We start from the raw sequence: 21,057 nt of genomic DNA, 5'->3' as shown, positions 1-21,057 counted from the left end.
TTGGAGTTTTGTAGCTCAAGTTATAGCCATTTGAACATGGCTGGCCAGATTGGTCTAACCCAGATTTTCTGGGCACCAACTTGGTTCTGGCAGTTTTAGGTCACTAAATTTGGGTGGCTAAATGACTTGGTTAAGGGCATAATTTGGACTTATGTTCCTCATAAAAGTTGTAGGGCTATATCTCATCTTTCTACTGGTAAAATTTTAGGTCATTTTGACCTGCCTAGACTAAGTTATGGCCAAATGAACAAACACTGTTTATTTTGTCATTTTTGTACAGGTCAGTTTGCCTAATCCAGATTTGGCCAATTTGTTCACTATACTATGGTCACTTTCTGGGCATGATTTCTTAATGAAAAATGTGTCATTTTGTATCTAGTTTCATTCCCAATTGGCCTCATACCAATTGGGTTAGTGAAATTTTGGTTTTGGTCCCTGAAAGGGACCTTGGTCATGCTGCCTGCAGAATGACCATATGCAATCCGAATTTAAAACTAATTCTAATACTTTCTACACACCACAATTGGTCATACATGACCATTTTTCAACTCAAGCAACGTTAAACACATCATTTGGCTAATTCTCACATTTTTCCTCCTAAAACCCTAGGTGCCAAAACCCTAATTTTCATGCTTAGCTCAATTCATGCAATTTAAACATACAAATCACCTATATAACATTAATTCACCAAGATTTCATGTTTAACCTAACTAAATACCATCAAACTCTAGGGTACCATGGCTGCTGAAATTTCTATTTGGTCTCCCATAATAGTTTTCTTTTAATTTTTAAGTTAAGATCTATGTTATTTACACTAAAAACATAAATATTAAACAACAAATTTTCAATTTAAACCACTAACCTTAACTTCGATGTTTAACTCCTCAATTTCTTCCTTTTTTTTCTTTTCTTTCCTTCCTCTAAAGCTTTCTCAAGTTGATCTAACAAGTTTTTATGGATTATTTTGGGATCAAAGTAGGTTGAGGTGGTTGCAAGAAAGCTTGAACTCAACCTTTAATGGTGGTTTTTCAATGGAGAGGAAGATGTGGGGCGGCACACATTTGGGAAAAAGGCCAAAATGAGTTTTTTTTTTCTTTTAATTTGTTATTTTTATATGTATTTTCACTTAATTGACTTGGTCAATTATGGTAGGAAAATTAAAATTGTATTTTGACATCATAATGATGTCATAAAGGTGATGTAAGGTGATGTAATAAACTTTTTCCTTTTTCTTTTTCTTTTACATTTATTTTTTTCCATTAGTTCTTTAATTTAATTCTCGATCCTAAAATTTTCTTTTCTCCAATTTTATTGGACAGTTAGGTCAGGAGTTAGCTCTAGGGGTGAATTGACCAAATTGTCCCTCGCTGGTTCAATCCGGTTTGTAAGTTATTCGATATTTTTTCCGAATCTCTGACCTAATTATTTGACCTGCTTAACAACTCTTTTTCATGATTTTCTCTTTTCCACTGTGTTCGCAATAGTCCTAAGGACCGCGGTGTCATATTTTCCGATTCAAAATTTGAGTTACAATTAACCTCGCAGTCATTTCCCGAGAAGGTCACCCATCGCTATGACTCCCGACTCATTTAACTTTTTATGTTCTGTTTTTCTTATTTTTACTTTTCCATCTGGTAATCACTATTTATTTTCAATCAGGGCTTTTCTAAGTGTCTTAAACATAGTTCTAATCCTCTTAATTGTTCAGACCGACACCAATCACCGAAACAGTGAAATATACCAGGCTATACAAATAGGGGTATTACACGCAGTCACTAATGCCTTAAGCAGAAAATCTATTGTAGCATAGAGATCTCTGAATGCCCAACTTTCCTTAACTCATGACGGAGTTATTTTGGCTGAGTTGCAAGTAAAGTCGAATATGTTACAACAGATACAGGATGGGCAGAAGACAGATGAGAAATTAATGGCTATTATGGGCAAAATCAATGAAGGAAAGGAAACTGAATATGAAGTGAAAGAAAATGGGTGCCTGTATTATAAAGAAAGAGTATGTGTACCAGATGATAAAGAGTTGACAACTAGTATTCTGAGAGAAGCACATTACAGTGTGTATGCTATGCACCTAGGAAGCACAAAAAAGTACCATGACCTAAAACTTTGATGCTGGTGGCCGGGTATGAAGAAGGACATAGCTGACTATGTAACTAAATGCTTGACCTGTCAACAAGTCAAAGCAGAACATCAAGTTCCATCAGGTTTGTTACAGCCTATAAACATACCTGAATGGAAATAGGACTGAGTCACTATAGACTTTGTCAGTGGTTTACCTCTCACTCAGAAGAAGCACGATGCAGTATGGGTGATTGTGGATAGGTTGACCCAATTAGCACATTTTTTGTCAGTCAGAACTGACTACTCACTGAAAAAGCTAGTAGAATTGTACATCAGTGAGATAGTTAGACTGCATGGAATTTCACTTTCCATTATATCCGATAGAGACCCGAGCTTTACATTTAGATTTTGGAAGAAAATACAAAAATCCTTGGGCACACAACTTCAATTTAGTATAGCTTTTCATCCTCAGACGGATGGACAGTCAGAAAGAATAATCCAGGTCCTCGAGGATATGCTGAGGAGTTGTGTTATTGAGTTTAAGGGAAGCTGGGGCAGATACCTTCCACTGGCAGAATTTGCATACAATAATAGCTATCAAGCTAGCATACAAATGGCACCCTATGAAGCACTGTATGGGAGAAAATGCAGAACACCTGTATGTTAGACTGAATTATGTAAAGATAAGCTAGTGGGACCAGACCTGGTACAATAGACAGAGGAAAAGGTGAAACTGATAAAGGCCAATTTGAAAGTTACCTCGGACTGACAGAAATCTTATGCTGACTTGAAAAGAAAGGACATTGAATATGAAGTTGGCGAGAAGGTATTTCTCAAAGTATCACCGTGGAAGAAAGTGTTGAGACTCTGGAAAAAGGGAAAATTAAGCCCTAGGTTCATTGGCCCATATGAAGTTATTGAACGTGTGGGACCAGTAGCCTACAGATTAGCCTTACCACCTAAGCTGGATGAAATACATAATGTGTTTCATGTCTCGATGCTCAGAAAATACAGATCAGATCCTTCACATGTCATCTCAGCAGAAGAAATTATTATACAACCTAACCTGACATATGAAGAAGAACCGATTAAAATCTTGGCACGAGAGGTAAAAGAGCTTAGAAGCAAGATAATTCCACTAGTGAAAATCCTATGGCGGCACCACAACACGGAAGAGGCAATATGGGAGAGCGAGGAGACAATGAGGCAATAGTTCCCTTAGCTCTTCACATCAAGTAAATTTTGAGGACGAAATTTTTATTGAGAGGGGAAGAGTTGTAACATCCTCCCTGTATGTATTCGGTACGTTTTGTTGCTCCGATGACCTAATGTCAGTCCGGGCAAGTTAGGATGTCTGGAACTACATTTCAGTGATAGTAAATAGACATATAATGATGAAATAAATAAAAAGAAAATACAAGAAAAATTAAAGAAAAATGAAAGAGAGAAAATGAAACTATGTTAAACGAGCCGGCACCGTAGCGATGGGTGACCGCACCGGGAAGTTACGACGAAGGCAATTGCCGACCCTAAGACTGTGGGGAACCCTCAGAGTTAAATTTCGAGACATAATAAAAGGTTTATTGAAATATAATTGACACTAGAAATATCAAAGAAAAATTAATAAATTAGTATAAAGAAAAATGAAAAATTGAGAAACAGACAAAAATCGGTGTTACTGAAAAATCGGGAATATAACTCGAAGCAGGGTATTTTGGTCATTTGACACCTAGAGTTGCCTTTTGACCTCAATGCCCATTAAAAATAAATGGTATTACACTTTGAAAATGTCATGAAAAATTAAATTGTAATACATTATATAAATAGTGAAAGAAATGAGGTAAATGTGCAAATAATGAAACTTTAATTAATTAAACATTAAAAAAATTTTAAGTGCTCCACTAACTACAATTTAAGGGACTTAAATAATACAAATGGGATAGAAGTAATTCATCCTCTTCAACCTTTGGAAGTGTGGCCGAATTCCTCCATGGAAGACCTCCATGGCCAAACTCCTTTCCTCACCATGCATCATGATTCAAGCTCCCTTTCACCATAAATCCTTCATTAAACCTTGCAAACTCAGCTTGGGGAAGATATTGGCAGCAAAAAGAAGAAGTTTAGTGAGGTTTGAGCAAACTACAAAAATAGATAAGTGTCAAAATCCCCTCCCTTGCTTTAGTAAACTTCATGTTTAGGTTGAGGTGAGTTGAATGGTGAAGAGAATGGAAGAATTTATTGAGTTATGAAATTGTTCAATTTTGGTAGCCATGAGATCCTATGTTGCTTGAGTTTTTCATACCTCTAATGGATGGAAAATAATGTTGATTTAGTCATTTTAAAGTTGTAGTAATTTAGTTCCCATGTATATGTACATTGAGTACTTGAATTTAAGGGTTTGAAAAGCAATTTGTATACCTTAGCAAACTGCCACTTTTAGCAGCCTTTAAATTCATGAATTAGTGTTTGGTTTCATGGTTTTTCTTGATAAATTATGGTGAAGATGAATTGAGGGCAGTGTATGTGAAGTAATGGTTAGAAAGTATATGTAATAGTTAAGTGATTTCATTTATATGTTATGTTGAATTTAACTTTGTGAAGTAGGGTTGTATAATTTACATGGAGCACTTATATATTGTGCCCAACTGGACATGATTGAGAAATGATGAATGGTATAGAAGTGTTATGAATGTATATTTATAGTTTTGGGAGGAGGTGAAGTGTCATTTGGAAGTGTTCTTTATGTGCAGATTGTGTGTTGTGAAGGCAGTAGGTAAATTGAACCATAAGTGACAATTGGTGACCCCAATTGGTATGAGGCCAATGAAAAGTGAAACTAGACACAATTTAGGCCAACTTTCATGTAGAAATATTGCTAAAATTCTACCTAAAAACTGACCTTAAAAATGACATAATCCGGAATTGGTAATGTGCAAGGCCAGATTTTTTATCATATGAACAGTAATCACTAAGATGACCATAAGTCACTTAAAACAGGTTCAAATGACCTAAAATTTTTACCATGGAAAGCTTAGATAGAGAGCTACAATTCTTATGAAAACACCAAAGCCTAGAAATGGCCAGAACCAAGTCAAATTGCTTGCCCAAGTTAGGGTACCAGAACTACCAGAACTGAATTTGACCTAAAATTTACCAAATTTTGCACTAAATATGCAATCTGTCCAGTTTTAGTAAATTGACCATATCTTGGTCTATATAACTCAGAATGACTTGAAATTTGTGCCAAAAGTTCAATAAGATATAGAGCTACAATTTTGTTCCTTTGACCAGAAGCTAAAAACCAAGAGAAGTAGGACATTAAGCTAGACCAATCTAGCACACTAAAACTGGAAATTTGACATTTACATACAATGAAACTTGAAGTAATTTGGCAATAAATGCCAACTTGTAAAAAGGGTAAATTGCACTATATTGGCAGCATATTGAATTACAAATTGTAACATGTTGATACTAGAATCAATTTATTCATATTATCTAAAAAGGTCAACATTTACATTGACTTGTGAATTACATGATAACTAGTAAACTCAAAAAAATAAAGAATTAAACAATTAATTTGTAATGTGCCCTAGTTTGCCTAGTTGACTAGTTTGGATAGTTTGGCATGCCAATAGGATTCCGACAGCTATTCTGTAAATGGCTTTATGCCATACTGTGTTTTTATGGCATATTATGCCGCACTGTGACTTTAATAGCCTACGACTATAGGTATTGTGTTATTATACTTGGCTTATCGCTGGATTGATTATAAGGCTTTTTAGCCACACTGTTTGCACACCAGGAGACACTTTTTACAGGTTTTCTGAAGAACTGTTTTATCCAAAATACAGATGGCACTCTGCCAAAATTTTTACAGAAATTCCAAATAATCCAAATGAGTTAGTTGTTTCACTTCAGTTCACAAAAGTTTTTAACACCTGTAAATAGTGCTCATCACTGTAAAAGAAGTAAGAAAAGTTTTTAAAATCCCTTGCAGTGTATTTAATGGATTATCAGTAGACGGAGTTGGTAATTCATTAGGTATACTACGGGATCACGTTATGCCTTACAGAGGGGTAGGGTGTGACATGTTTTGGTGGTATCAGAGCAAAGTTTTTAAATTCTGTTTTCACCTGTTATTTGAATATTCTTTCTTCATAGTACAACTGCTCAACATCATTGTTTGATACATACAGTACATTACATTATAAATATGCACTAACGGGAGGAAATCTCCTTGTGTTATTGGTTCGGGAGATCTAAAATCCTCGCATTGACTATGGAATAGGGTGATCGTTCAGTCTGTCACACCCTACCCCTCTGTAAGGCATAACATGATCCCGTAGTATACCTAATGAATTACCAACTCCGTCTACTGATAACCCATTAAATACACTACAAGGGATTTTCAAAACTTTTCTTACTTCTTTTACAGTGGTGAGCACTATTTACAGGTGTTAAAAACCTTTTGAATCAAGTGATAAAGCGACACATTTGACTTAATTGGAGTTTCAGTAAAAATTTTGGCAGTGCCATCTGTATTTTGGATAAAGCAGTTCTTGAAAAACTGTAAAAGCACTTCAATATGTATTTGCAAATCTCAACTCCAATATATTTCTCAACACAACATATTTCTCAATTCAAATCCATAGTGATTTTTCAAAGACTGAGATACAAGAAATATAATACAAAACTATTTAAGTAAATGAAATCTCAGATTTACATTCACGATAATTTACATTTAATTACATACCAAAATATTTTACAAGAGTTTCTATACAACTGCTCAAATAATTTACATACATATTAATACATGCTTACATCAAAACCTATGTACATGGGTATATCTATGATATACACAGGTGATCTGAATGTATCCTCAAAGCAACTTAATCACTGCTCTATGCTCTTCTTACCTGCGACAGCATGCAAAGCTATCGCTGAGTGGTGAACTCAGTGGTGCACAAACTATAATTTAAAACATAGTACAATATACATTGACAAATTTTACAGTAAATAATTTGAGAATCTGAATACTGATCAAATTCCAAAACTCAAAATATTCATTGCCAATAATGTAAATCATTTGTATAAATGACTTGGAGCACAAAATTCAATTTATCAAATCATGACTATTCATTTAAGTAATTCCAACAAAATCAATTACACACAAACCATAATTGAAATCACCATTCCTTACCATTCAAAAGCCATTCTGTATCTCAAAATCATTTTGTATCTCAAAAATCATACTGTATCTCAAAAGTCATTATGCATCTCAAAAACCATGTTGTATCTCAAAAATCAATCTTTATCTCAAAAATCATACTGTATCTCAAAAATCATACTGTATCTCAAAAATCAATCTTTATCTCACTAATATGCAAGACTAATCCGAAAGGGCCATATTCGATGTGATTCTAACTCCCTATGGTCGGGGAGGTCGAATCTGATTCTAACTCCCTATGGTCGGGGAGGTCGAATCATCGTGCACAGTACCATCACAATAATGAATCTTCCGCAAGGGCCATAACGATAAAATAAACTTAGATCTAACCTCAAATCAGAGGAAAATCTAAGCCTGTGCACGTACCATGGTAATCAAAACACAACTCACTCCATTGTCTTCTCAACAAATGAGAGAGACGGGTAATAACCTAGTCAAGCATCTATAGTGAGATATAAAACAATATCACAATCCATTTAGTGAGCATAAATCACAATACAATTTGATTCAAAGTCAATTTCAATATCCAATAAAGTTTTATGCTCATCACAATTCAAATCATACAATTGCATTTTTCCATGAAAATTGCCATCACAATTCAAAACATGTTCTATCACAATTTTCCAAAACATAATTTGTTCAATCCATAACAATGCTTAATACTTGTGGAAATATCATTTCACAAAGCTGAATTCATACATACTATAACAATTTCAATAATCATTGAATTAAATCCAATGCTTGGTAAACATAATTCATAAGAAAAATATATCATTTAATCATATGAAATATTCAAAACAAAATCAGTTAAAAACTAGTTGTGCACAAACCTCTGATATTTGTCTCCTGGTCTTGACTCAGTATTTCTTTCCCTTTTGCTGAGTCCTTGCTAACTGAGAAACACAATTTGAAGTGTTTCAGTACTAAATTAAACTATCTCTATCGATGGTGTTTGGTAAATAATGCACTGAACTCAATTATTCACTTAATCACCTAATATACCGACCCTCGTTGCGTTTTAGGTAAATTAGGTTTTAGTGTCGTTAATATGTCACATTTGATAGGGTTTTAGGTTTGGTATGTTTTACCAAAGTCATTTCCTTGCTTAGTGCATTTTAATGCAAATTCTTTGGATTCGGAACAACTGGTTTGACCTAACCGGACGATCTAGTTCCCTCGGTTTTCGGGTCTCGGTCGAAACTACAAACTTGTAGATCTAGGTCTTATTGCACGCGGTGCAAAATTTCAGGTCAATCCGAGTTAAGTAGACCAAGTTATGGTCATTACACTATTGCTGGTCAAGTGGTACCATTTTAGGTCAATTTTAGGTCAAATTGGTCAATTCTGGTTCAGCCAGTTTTGGACCCGAACTTGTGCAAGTTGTTTGACTTGCTTATGGTCATTTCTGGGCTTTGGTGTCTTCATAAGACTTGTAGGTATGGGTCTTAACTATTCTTGGTCAAAATTTCAGGTCAATTGGACCTGGTTTGAGTGAGTTATGGCCTAAACACTCACTGCTGCCCAATTTGTCATTTTTCAGGTCCTAATTGCACCTAATCCGAATTGGTCATTTTTTTTAGGTCACCTTGCAAGCAGAATTTTGGCATGGTTTCTCAATGAAAGTTGGCACATTTTGTGCCTAGTTTCACCTCAAATTGGTCTCATACCAATTGAGGTTACACATTCAAGGTTATAGGCTAAAATATACACTGCCCTCAATATGCATTTCACACCCCAACTTCAAACACACACTTACCTTTGCCATTTGTTTACTTACCTACCAAACTGTTTTGGCACATTACCAAAAGCATTTTCTACATTACATTAGCATTATTTTGGGCAGATTCCAATCACCCTTAACACACCAAATATCATTCACAATTACAATTTCTAAGTACCATTACAAACACACCTAAACATTACAAACTTTACATACACTTTACAATGTTAATTTACATACATATCATCAATCCTTCTAGGTCAATATTCTGTCCACACTTCCTTCAATATACACCATTACTCAAGTGTCCACAAGCTGCCACAAACCATTCTTCAACATCACATTGCTGTCCCATATACCAATTTCCATCAAAGTGCATAATTCACCATATAAACATGAAATAATTCACTAAGTTACTCAATCACCATGATTAACATTATTTCTCATCAATTATATGCACAAATACCTCATCAAAAACGTGACTCATGGCTGTCCAAAATGACAACAACAATAACCCTTCAAACTCAAAATTTTCCTTCACCAAACTAACACCCATAACATGAACATAAACTTTAACAAAGAAATTCTCAAAAATGCAAACTTACCTTTAATTGTAACTTGCTAAACCTTCACCAAACTTCTCAAAATTGGTATCAATATCTTCCTTGTGATGTGTAGACCATTTTTTGTGAAGGAACTTAAAGGATTGGAGTTGAAAATGGGAGGTTAAGAGAGCTTGCATAAAAAATGGCCATGGTATTTTTCATTTCCTCTCAATTCGGCAACTTTGGTTGTTTTGGAGAAGATGACTATTTCTGCTGATTTAGTGGAGTTACAGCTGCCCTATTATGTATTTAATTTATGCATTAGTGGTCCACTCACAAATTTAATCATTTTATAAACTTAACTCCCACTTATTCCACATTTAACCCATGATTTTAGCTATTTACTTTAGGTACCACTAAACTAATTTTTCATTTTATTTTCTAAGTGTAATATTATTTATTTTTAATGGACATTTAGGTCAAAAGACAATTCGGGATGTCAAATGACCATAATGCCCCTGTTCGGGTTACGTTCCCGATTTTTCGGTATTACCGGGTTTTGTCTGTTTTTCGATTTCTCACTTTTCTTTGTACTATTTATTTAATTTTTCTTTGATATTTCTTATGATATTTATTCTTCAATAAGGTTCTATTTAAGTCCTAAAAATGTATTCCAGGGTTCCCCGCAGTCCAGGGCTAGTCAACGGTCCACGCCGTGACTTCCGTCTGATCACCATCGCTAGGTTTCCCGGCTCGCTTAACTTGATCACATTTCTTTGCTATTATTTTTTCTTTGTTTTTCTTGTATTTTCTTTTCTTGTATTTCATTACTTTATGTCTCCTCACTCATATTGAAGTGTAGTTCTAGGCATCCTAGCTGTCCGGACAGCACTGGTCATCGGAACAGCAGAACGCACTACCGAACTTAGGGGTGTTACACAGTCGATCAATCTATTGAGGGTGAGGTGCAAGGGGATGCCCCAGGCCTACATAATGTCAGTGGTTCAGCTGCACCAGCCCCTCTGATCACCGCAATTTCTGCTCGGTTCGCTCGTGAGATGGTGCAATGTTTCAACAAATGGTCGTAACGTACCTACTCAAGTCCCAATCTGAGACACGGTGGTACAACCACGATCTCCTACCAGCGATATGACAAATTGATGAAGTATGGGGCTACAGAGTTTAAGGGGACAGTAGATCCTCTAGAGGCTGAACAGTGGTTAGAGAGGATGGATAGGGTATTCAAGAAATTACATTGCACAGAGGAGCTCAGATTTGAATACTCAGTGTCTTTGTTACAGGGGGATGCTTATGATTGGTGGAAAACTATTCCCCACAGTCTGTTAGAACCTGCAATGCTGACCTGGAATGACTTTCTCGAGAATTGAGGCAAATATGTCCACGATGCTTATGTAGACCGAAGTGCAAGAGTTCCTAAGTCCAAAGCAGGCGGTCGGTGGTGAGTATGAAAGGGAATTTTCCCGCCTTAACCATTATGTAGTGAGTCTACTCTCTACCAGCAGGGAGAGATGCAAGAGGTTTGAAACTGGCTTGAAGCCCAGTATCAGACTACAAGTAGTCGGATTCAAACACACAAACTTCTCTGAACTTATTTCTCAAGCTCTAGAGTTAGAAAGAATTGAGTCTGAAACTGCTCTTGAGAGAAAGAAATCAGAGAAGACAGAGAAAGAGGGAAAATCAGAGAAACGAGTTCGGTGGTCCCTCTTGGAAAGAGTAAGAACCATGGGGACATGGCGAGGTGGCAAGAAGTGCAGTAGGGAAGATATTCGGGATGAGACCTCCCTATCCGGTCGTGATGCAGAGAAGTTCCTACCCTCCCGCCAATGTGAAACTTGTGGAAAAAATCATGGTGGGATATGCTATAAGGCTATTGGAGCTGTTATAAGCTGTGGAGGCACAGGACACTTTGCCAAGGACTGCACGATGAGTCGCGAGGTTGGACCACCTCCTACTACTGCGAAGGATCGATTCGAGCCACTGTCACTAGAAGTTCACAACCATCCAGCAGAGGTAGAGGCGGGGGTAGAGGTAGCCCAGACGACCAAGGTACAATGAAACATTGAGCAAGGCAAGGTGCTCGGTCGAGTCTATGCAATGAGACAGAGGGAAGAGGCCGAGACATTTGATGTTGTGGCTGGTACCTTCTCAACTTTTAACCAAGATGTGTTTGTGTTATTTGATCCGGGTTCTACCCATTCTTATGTGAGTGCTAGCATCATTGATTGCATTGCTATTCCATGTACAAAAATGGACTTTGAGATCCTAGTAACAAGTTCGCTAGGACAGGAGGTCAGGGAAATAAATTTTGATGCATTAGTGATTAGTCCTTTAGGATAGGGATTGTGATAATAAGTGAAATTAGTTTTGGAAGAGTTTATCGGCGAAAAGTATTTCCTGACACACCATAAATTATAAAGCTAATTGGCGAGCCTATTTAATGTAAGGCAAGAGGACGTAAAAGTAAAATGCAGTAATGGAATTGCTCTAGATGAGGGCAAGGATGTCACAGTTAGTAATTGCTAATGGATATTGCAATCATAATAAGTTCGAGATATTAGTGAATTCGAAAAGGATAAAAGATAGGAAAATTTGATCTATTGGGATGTATCGTAGTAACTATGCAATGTTCTTGATGTTTATACTGTAAGCTGCAGATTACAGTACTGACTTGAGATTATTGTGTAGAGCTACGTACTACCCGATAGTACACCTAGATAAGAATGGTTGCCAACGGCATCTGTTTTGGTATAGTTATGCCATTACAGAATTTAATTATTGGAAATAAGTTTGAAAATCCTACTTAGGGATCTAAAACTCAAAAGTTAGAATATCGAAAGGTTATAGTTCGGTACAAAAGAAAGTAAGTTATAAAATATTGACAGATAAAAAGAGTTATGGAAGTAGAGATTTGAATAGTTGATTCATATATAACAAAGAAATATTACGAATGTGAGGAAGACTATGGACCAGAATGGTCAGAGGACCAATGACTGATGAATGATTCTAACATGACCTCAAGGGTCATTGAAGAAGCAACATGAACCGAAATATTAGACAGCATAATAGTAAGAGGAGATTGGTGTTATCCAAACAAATTAAACATTGTATTAGATTATTAAAAGTCTTATACAAATTTGAGAAAAAAAAAGATTATACGATCATATAGAAAGGACAAAATAAACGTATGACTATTGTAAGATGGCTATTGGGTAAAATTTCGTGGACGAAATTTATTTAAGGGGGGGAGAATTGTAACACCCCTAAGTTCGGTAGTGCGTTCTACTGTTCCGGTGACCAGTGTTGTCCGGAAAGCTAGGATGCCTAGAACTACACTTCAATATGAGTGAGGAGACATAAAATAATGAAATACAAGAAAAGAAAATACAAGAAAAACAAAGGAAAAATAATAGCAAAGAAATGTAACCAAGTTAAGCGGCGAGAACCCTAGCGATGGGTGGCCTTGCAGGAAGTCACGGCGTGGACCGTTGACTAGCCCTGGACTGCGGGGAACCCTGGAAAACATTTTTAGGACTTAAATAGACCCTTATTGAAGAATAAATATCATTAGGAAGATCAAAGAAAAATTAAATAATTAGTACAAAGAAAAGTGAGAAATCAAAAAACAGACAAAACCCGGTGTTACCAAAAAATCGGGAATGCAACCCGAACAGGGGCATTATGGTCATTTGACACCCCGAATTGTCTTTTAACCTAAATGTCCATTAAAAATAAATGATATTACACTTAGAAAATAAAATGAAAAATTAATTTGGTGGTACCTAAAGTAAATAGTGAGAATTAAGGGTTTAATGTGGAATAAGTGAAAATTAAGCTTATTAAATGATTAAATTGTGTGAGTGGGCCACTAATGAATGAACTAAAAGCAAAATGGGGCAGCTGTAATTCCATTACACCATCAGAAACTTCATCTTCTCCAAATCACCAAACCTTGCCGAAATGAAGAATTAAAAGACCTCCATTGCCGTTTTCTCTCAAGCTCACCTAACCTCCTCATTTCACTTCCAATCATTTAGGGCTCTTCTTTAAAGATTGTCTACACATCATAAGGAAGAGCTTGATACCAAAATCAAGAAGTTTAATCAAGGTTTAGCAAGTTCCAACCATAGGTAAGTTTACATTTTTGAATATTGCTTTGTTAAACTTTGTGTACATGTTATGGGTGTTGGATTTGTGAAGAAAATTTTCAAGTTTGAGGAGTTATTGATATGTCCATTTTGGACAGCCATGGAGTTATGTATTTAATGATTTATTATTACATATAATTGATGTAAATTCATGTTGAGTAGAGGGATTTAATATCCTAGTAAGTTATTTCCATGAAAATGTGGTGATTGTGCACTTAAATTGGAGATTGACGAATTGTGGGACACTTTGGCATTGTAGAACATTTCGACAGCCTTGGGACACTTTGATAAATGTATGAGTTCATGAAGGTATTGGCAGAATATTGACATTGAGGATTGATGGATATGTATATAGGTTGGTTTGTGTAAAGTGTATGTAAGAATGAGTAATGTTTAGGTGTATATGTGATTGTACTTAGACTTTGAGTTTATTTGGTGTATTGAGGATGTGTGTAATCTGCCCAAAGTGACTTTAAAGTGAAGTGGTATATGGTTTTGGTAATGTACCAAAACAGAATTGGTAAGCGAAGTGGACATATAGTAAGGTGAATGTGTCATTGATGTATGTTTAAGCAAGGAAATTAAGGGCAGCATGCATTTTAACCTATAACTTTAAATGTGTAACTTCAATTGGTATGAGACCAATTAGAGGTGAAACTAGGCACAAAATGTGCCAACTTTCATTGAGAAAGCATACCAAAATTCTGCTTGCAAGGTGACATGAAAAATGACCAATTCGGATTAAGTGCAATTGAAACCTGAAAACTAACTAATTTGGCAGCAGTTAGTGTTTAGGCCATAACTCACTCAAAACAGGTCTAATTGACCTGAAATTTTAACCATGAATAGTTAAGACCCATACCTACAAGTCTTATGAAGAAACCAAAGCCCAGAAATGACCATAAGCAAGTCAAACAGCTTGCACAAATTCGGGTCCAAAAACTGGCCGAACCAAAGTTGACCAAATTGACCTAAAATGACCTAATTTGATGCCATTTGACCAGCAATAGTAAAATGACCATAACTTGGTCTACATAACTCAGAATGACCTGAAATTTTGCCCCGCGTGCAATAAGACATAGATCTACAAGTTTGTAGTTTTGACTGAAACCCGAAAACCGAGGGAACTAGGTCGTCCGACTAGGTCAAACTAGTATCCCGGAATCCAGCAAGTTGCATTAAAATGCACTAAACAAGGAAATGAGTTTGGTAAAACGTACCAACCCTAAAACCCTATCGAATGTGACATATTAATGACACAAAAACCTAATTTACCTAAAACGCATCGAAGGTCGGTATATAAGGTGATTAAGCAAATAATAGCCTTCAGTGAATTACTTATCGAACATTATCGTTAGAGACAATTTAATTTAGTACTGAAACACTTCAAATTGTGTTTCTCAGTTACCAAAGACTCAGGAAAAGGGAAGGAAACACTGAGTCAGACCAGGAGACAGTCATCAGAGGTTTGTGCACAACTAGTTTTCAATGGATTTTACTCTGAATAAGATTTCATATGATTAATTGTATGTTATTGATTTAAATTGTGTTTGTGCACAACAGTATTTCTTTTGAATTTTTCAATTGAAATGAATTATGACTATTTGTACATTATTGTTTTAAATTGTGGAAATGTGTTTGAATGGACATTTATTGCTTGAAAAGCATTGTAAATGATTTGATGGATACTATTGATTGAAAAGCACTGTAAATGGTTTTTGTGGAAATTAAAGATAATTATGAATTGTGTTGCGATTTTGTGAATGAAATTATAACTTTGGAAATTTATTGGATTCTCACGAATCATTTGAATAAAATGTTTGGAATTAATTTTGTGTTCAAACTTAGCATGACAGTATGATATCATTCCTTCTCCATTTATGGGGTTGTGATCGTTTATTTTCCTTCTCCATTTATGGAGTCGTGATCGTTTATTTTTCTCCCTCTCTGGTTTACCAGTTGAGGTGATCGGATGAGTACTCATTATATAGCTAGCTCCCTTCCTCATTGATTTCGATTAGTGGGGTTGTGATTCCTTTGTCGTGGTGTACAATGCGGCATTGATCGGAAATTTGTGTCATGGCTTAAGTTGTGAATGAATTGGCAACATTGTATTCTTAAATTATTCGACTAAATTGTGTTGTTATGCGATTTGATAAATTGTGAAATGAAGTTTAAATTCTTATTGACATTTACTGTCTTTTGAATTTAACTATGTTTTGATTACTGAGATTTATTGTGATATTGTGTTAAATTCCTTATGACAGTATTGTCTTGAATTTAACTATGGTTTTTAAATATCCACTATTTATTTGAATTATGAATTGTGATTTAAATTTGTATTTGGTTAATGTTGTACTGCTTGAGACATTGTCTCGTGATAGCTTTATTCTTTATCGCAGTGTAGACAGACAGAGCAGGCGTGAACTAGGCTGCTATTACCTCCAGCGAGTGATTTTCGGGTATAACGAGTATACAACATTTTGTATTTTGTGCGGTAATGTATGATCACTGTATGTACATATTGTTTTGGTTTTGAGCAGTTGTAAATTAAAATTGTACATTGACATTGTGAAGTAAATTATGAGTTATTTTGGCTTGTAAAAATTGTATTATATTTCTTTTATCTCAGTCTTTGAAAAATCACTGCAGATTTGAGTTGAGAAATATATTGTGTTGAGAAAAATGTTGGATTTCAGATTTGGAAAATATATTGAAGTGCTTTTTACAGGTTTTCTGAAGAACTGTTTTATCCAAAATACAGATAGCACTCTGCCAAAATTTTTACAGAAATTCCAAATAATCCAAATGAGTTAGTTGTTTCACTTCAGTTCATAAAGTTTTTAACACCTGTAAATAGTGCTCACCACTGTAAAAGAAGTAATAAAAGTTTTTAAAATCTCTTGCAGTGTATTTAATGGATTATCAGTAGACGGAGTTGGTAATTCATTAGGTATACTACGGGATCATGTTATGCCTTACAGAGGGGTAGGGTGTGACATGTTTTGGTGGTATCAGAGCAAAGTTTTTAAATTCTGTTTTCACCTGTTATTTGAATATTCTTTCTTCATAGTACAACTGCTCAACATCATTGTTTGATACATACAGTACATTACATTATAAATATGCACTAACGGGAGGAAATCTCCTTGTGTAATTGGTTCGGGAGATCTAAAATCCTCGCATTGACTATGGAAGAGGGTGATCGTTCAGTCGATCAATCTATTGAGGCTGAGGTGCAAGGGGATGCCCCAGGCCTACATAATGTTAGTGGTTCAATTTTGCACCCCTGTGATCTGCAGATTTCCTACTCGATTCGCTCGTGATGGTCGCAATGTTTTAACAAATGGCTGGTAATGTACCTACTCAAGTCCCAATACAGACACCAGTGGTTCAACCACAATCTCCTACAAGGCAGTATGACAAATTGATGAAGTATGGGGCTACAGAGTTTAAGGGGACAGTAGATCCTCTAGAGGCTGAACAGTGGTTAGAGAGGATGGATAGGGTATTCAAGAAATTGCATTGCACAGAGGAGCTCAGATTTGAATACTCAGTGTCTTTGTTACAGGGAGATGCTTATGATTGGTGGAAAACTATTCCCCACGATGCAGTAGAACTGCGGTCTTGACTGGAATGACTTTCTCGGGAATTCAAGCGAAATATGTCCACGATGCTTATGTAGACCGGAAGTGCAAGAGTTCCTAAGTCCAAAGCAGGCGGATCGGTGGTCGAGTATGAAGCGGAATTTTCCCGCCTTAGCCATTATGCGTGAGTCTACTCTCTACCAGCGAGGAGAGATGCAAGAGGTTTGGCGGCTTGAAGCCAGTGTCGGACTACAAGTAGTCAGATTCAAACACACTAACTTCTCTGAACTTATTTCTCAAGGTCTAGAGTTAGAAATAATTGAGTGCAAAGCGCTCTGAGAGAAAAAAAATCAGAGAAGACAGAGAAAGAGGGAAAATCTGCAGAATAGAGTTCCAGTGGTCCTACTGGAAAGAGTAAGAACCATGGGGGACATGGCAGAGGTGGCAAGAAGTCTGGAAGGGAAGATATTCAGGACAGAGACCTCCCCTATCTGGTCAGCAGAGTACCAGAAGTTCCTACCCCCCCCCCCCCCCGCCAATGTGAAACTTGTGGAAAAAATCATGGTGGGATATGCTATAAGGCTATTGGAGCTGTTATAGCTGTGGAGGCACAGGACACTTTGCCAAGGATCGCACGATGAGTCGCAGGGTTGGACCACCTCCTACTCTGCGAAGGATCGGTTCAAAGCCACATCACTAGAAGTTCACAACCACCCAACAGAGGTAGAGGCGGGGGTAGAGGTAGCCAAAGAGTGACCAAGGTACAATGAAACATTGAGCAAGACGATTGCTCCGGTCAGAGTCTATGCAATGAGACAGAGGGAAGAGGCCGAGACATCTGATGTTGTGGCTGGTACCTTCTCATCTTTTAACCAAGATGTGTTTGTGTTATTTGATCCGGGTTCTACCCATTCTTATGTGAGTGCTAGCATCATTGATCGCATTGCTATTCCATGTACAAAAATGGACTTTGAGATCCTAGTAACAAGTCCGCTAGGACAGGAGGTCAGGGAAATAAATTTTGATGCATTAGTGATTAGTCCTTTAGGATAGGGATTGTGATAATAAGTGAAATTAGTTTTGGAAGAGTTTATCGGCGAAAAGTATTTCCTGACACACCATAAATTATAAAGCTAATTGGCGAGCCTATTTATTGTAAGGCAAGAGGACGTAAAAGTAAGATGCAGTAATGGAATTGCTCTAGATGAGGGCAAGGATGTCACAGTTAGTAATTGCTAATGGATATTGTAATCATAATAAGTTCGAGATATTAGTGAATTCGAAAAGGATAAAAGATAGGAAAATTTGATTTATTGGGATGTATCGTAGTAACTATGCAATGTTCTTGATGTTTATACTGTAAGCTGCAGATTACAGTAATGACTTGAGATTATTGTGTAGAGCTACGTACTACCCGATAGTACACCTAGATAAGAATGGTTGCCAACGGCATCTGTTTTGGTATAGTTATGCCATTACAGAATTTAATTATTGGAAATAAGTTTGAAAATCCTACTTAGGGATCTAAAACTCAAAAGTTAGAATATCGAAAGGTTATAGTTCGGTACAAAAGAAAGTAAGTTATAAAATATTAACAGATAAAAAGAGTTATGGAAGTAGAGATTTGAATAGTTGATTCATATATAACAAAGAAATATTACGAATGTGAGGAAGACTATGGACCAGAATGGTCAGAGGACCAATGACTGATGAATGATTCTAACATGACCTCAAGGGTCATTAAAGAAGCAACATGAACCGAAATATTAGACAGCATAATAGTAAGAGGAGATTAGTGTTATCCAAACAAATTAAACATTGTATTAGATTATTAAAAGTCTTATACAAATTTGAGAAAAAAAAAAGATTATACGATCATATAGAAAGGACAAAATAAACGTATGACTATTGTAAGATGGCTATTGGGTAAAATTTCGTAGACGAAATTTATTTGAGGGGGGGAGAATTGTAACACCCCTAAGTTCGGTAGTGCGTTCTACTATTCCGGTGACCAGTGTTGTCCGGACAGCTAGGATGCCTAGAACTACACTTCAATATGAGTGAGGAGACATAAAATAATGAAATACAAGAAAAGAAAATACAAGAAAAACAAAGGAAAAATAATAGCAAAGAAATGTAACCAAGTTAAGCGAGCCGAGAACCCTAGCGATGGTGATCATGACGGAAGTCACGGCGTGGACCGTTGACTAGCTCTGATCGCGGGGAACCCTGGAAAACATTTTTAGGACTTAAATAGACCCTTATTGAAGAATAAATATCATTAGGAAGATCAAAGAAAAATTAAATAATTAGTACAAAGAAAAGTGAGAAATCAAAAAACAGACAAAACCCGGTGTTACCAAAAAATCGGGAATGCAACCCGAACAGGGGCATTATGGTCATTTGACACCCCGAATTGTCTTTTAACCTAAATGTCCATTAAAAATAAATGATATTACACTTAGAAAATAAAATGAAAAATTAATTTGGTGGTACCTAAAGTAAATAGTGAGAATTAAGGGTTTAATGTGGAATAAGTGAAAATTAAGCTTATTAAATGATTAAATTGTGTGAGTGGGCCACTAATGAATGAACTAAAAGCAAAATGGGGCATTGTAATTCCATTACACCATCAGAAACTTCATCTTCTCCAAATCACCAAACCTTGCCGAAATGAAGAATTAAAAGACCTCCATTGCCGTTTTCTCTCAAGCTCACCTAACCTCCTCATTTCACTTCCAATCATTTAGGGCTCTTCTTTAAAGATTGTCTACACATCATAAGGAAGAGCTTGATACCAAAATCAAGAAGTTTAATCAAGGTTTAGCAAGTTCCAACCATAGGTAAGTTTACATTTTTGAATATTGCTTTGTTAAACTTTGTGTACATGTTATGGGTGTTGGATTTGTGAAGAAAATTTTCAAGTTTGAGGAGTTATTGATATGTCCATTTTGGACAGCCATGGAGTTATGTATTTAATGATTTATTATTACATATAATTGATGTAAATTCATGTTGAGTAGAGGGATTTAATATCCTAGTAAGTTATTTCCATGAAAATGTGGTGATTGTGCACTTAAATTGGAGATTGACGAATTGTGGGACACTTTGGCATTGTAGAACATTTCGACAGCCTTGGGACACTTTGATAAATGTATGAGTTCATGAAGGTATTGGCAGAATATTGACATTGAGGATTGATGGATATGTATATAGGTTGGTTGTGTAAAGTGTATGTAATAATGAGTAATGTTTAGGTGTATATGTGATTGTACTTAGACTTTGTAAATTTGAGTTTATTTGGTGTATTGAGGATGTGTGTAATCTGCCCAAAGTGACTTTAAAGTGAAGTGGTATATGGTTTTGATAATGTATCAAAACAGAATTGGTAAGGGAAGTAGACATATAGTAAGGTGAATGTGTCTAGGAAACTCGGATTTAGGTGATTCTTGAATCGATGGAAACCTAAGACATAGTAGAACATTTCGTATGAAGAAAGTTAGACCAAATTATGAACTTAACTTGATCAAATTACTGAACAAAGTTGGACAAAAAATCTGCCAGACCCAAAATACTAGTATGAACAGTGCACATGAACAGTAAACTTATTTTGGCTATAACTTGAGCTACAAAACTCCGATTGAGGTGATCCAAAAATGAGAATACACTTAAGACAATAAGGAACATTTTCTATGAAGGAAGTTTTGTCAAATTCCAACAGTAGATCGACCAATGG

This window comes from Hevea brasiliensis, chromosome 11 (genome assembly GCF_030052815.1).
Source record: "Hevea brasiliensis isolate MT/VB/25A 57/8 chromosome 11, ASM3005281v1, whole genome shotgun sequence".
In the NCBI taxonomy this organism is placed as follows: domain Eukaryota; kingdom Viridiplantae; phylum Streptophyta; class Magnoliopsida; order Malpighiales; family Euphorbiaceae; genus Hevea; species Hevea brasiliensis.
This window is presented reverse-complemented; position numbering follows the sequence as displayed.